Below are 1,789 nucleotides of genomic sequence, written 5' to 3'. Positions count from 1 at the left end.
ATCGGGAAAAACTCGACGTTTATCGACACCAACGGAGAGGAGAATACTTCTTCGGTCTGAATACCGGAAAATTGGCCTTGTGCCATGAGTACATCGACCTGATCGTCGGAAACTCCTTCGGTCTGAATACCGGAAAATTGGCCTTGTGCCATGAGTACGTCGACCTGATCGTCGGAAACTCCTTCGGTCTGAATACCGGAAAATTGGCCTTGTGCCATGAGTACATCGACCTGATCGTCGGAAACTCCTTCGGTCTGAATACCGGAAAAACATAAGACATCGACCTGATCGTCGGAAACTTCTTCGGTCTGAATACCGGGAAATTGGCCTGAGTGCCATGAGTACATCGACCTGATCGTCGGAAACTCCTTCGGTCTGAATACCGGAAAAACATAAGACATATTATCTATAGCCGTCAAAACGTAGATAATACACTCGCATGGAAGATTATCCATAGCCGGGTTGTAGGTTGTCAAATGAATAATCGACCGAAAAGACAGGCATCTGGGTACCAGACTAGGTATGCAAAAGATGACCAATCAAAAGAGGATAAAATTGCTTATTCGGAGCAAGTATCCAAAAAGAAGGGGAAGACCCACCGGGGACAATACTGCTTGATCAAGGCAAGTATCCAGAGGGGAAAGAATATCAATATCACAAACCGGATACTGATAACTGCAAAGAGGGGATTACATCTACCGGTTTGTAGGCAGAAAACCACGGAAAAGTAACCAGTCATGCATAGGATGAACACACAGGGTTAACTCCACCAAGGGGATGAAAGTGGGATTTTACAACTACCGGCTTGTAGGTAGAAAACCACAAGGATAGGACTTACAACTACCGGTTTGTAGGTAGAGGCCAACAAGTTCCGCTGAGGATGAAATGAATGAGTGCCGGTTAGTGAGCGACTATTCATTTATGCCCCAGGGCAGCACAAGAGATAATCAACAAGAAGCCAATTTAGGATCGATCCAAAAAGGCAGACTGAATCAAGACTCATCCTGATGAGGAAAGAACTCAATAGGGAAAACCCATCCCATTAGGGAGGGAACGGAAGCAACCGTCATCCACGAGGATGTATCTCAGTGGGGAAATGGCAGGAAAAGATTGACACTTTCTGCTTAAGGGGTAGACTCTACATGGAGAGATCAGACACACCCATATCTGTTTAAGGAAAAAAGACCCAAGCTGGCAAGACGCTAACAATTGGGGAGTAACACTGCTGGGGATACCCACTCGACTGAGGAATCACTTGTTGGGAAAACACCAACCTCTCAACCATGCTGATGAACCCAATTCTGAAACCGATCCAATGGCGCGATGCTAAACTCTTTCCAACAACCCAAACTCGGCTGGTCACCACGGCCTAGGGCTAATGGATATGTTTGCAATGTTGATGCATGAGTTTTTTTTTGTTCTACACAATGCCCCATGATCATGGGAATGCTATGCACTAATGATGCGATATGCTACACACGTCTCCTCCAGAGACAACACCGGGGAATTCCAGGAACTGCGCTGGGGATACGGCCACCTTTAGGCTTGCTGAGGAGACACTGATCTCGAATCTGTTATGGAGGTAACGCTCTCACACCTACTGGGGAAATACAACTTATTAGACACGGAACACCCGTCGAGTCGCCGAACAGCGGCATCCATCGTCCACCCACAGTGTCGGCTTTCCTCTTTCACGAACTCCCAGACGCTTCTGGACTTTTCTGCTCCATCATCTTGTATTCCAAATCTCGTCCGTACTCCACGGGGATCGAACTCCTGGTATTCATAC

This window comes from Lathyrus oleraceus, chromosome 6 (assembly GCF_024323335.1).
Source record: "Lathyrus oleraceus cultivar Zhongwan6 chromosome 6, CAAS_Psat_ZW6_1.0, whole genome shotgun sequence".
Taxonomy (NCBI): domain Eukaryota; kingdom Viridiplantae; phylum Streptophyta; class Magnoliopsida; order Fabales; family Fabaceae; genus Lathyrus; species Lathyrus oleraceus.
The sequence above is the reverse complement of the archived record's forward strand: the minus strand, read 5'-3'. Positions refer to the sequence as shown.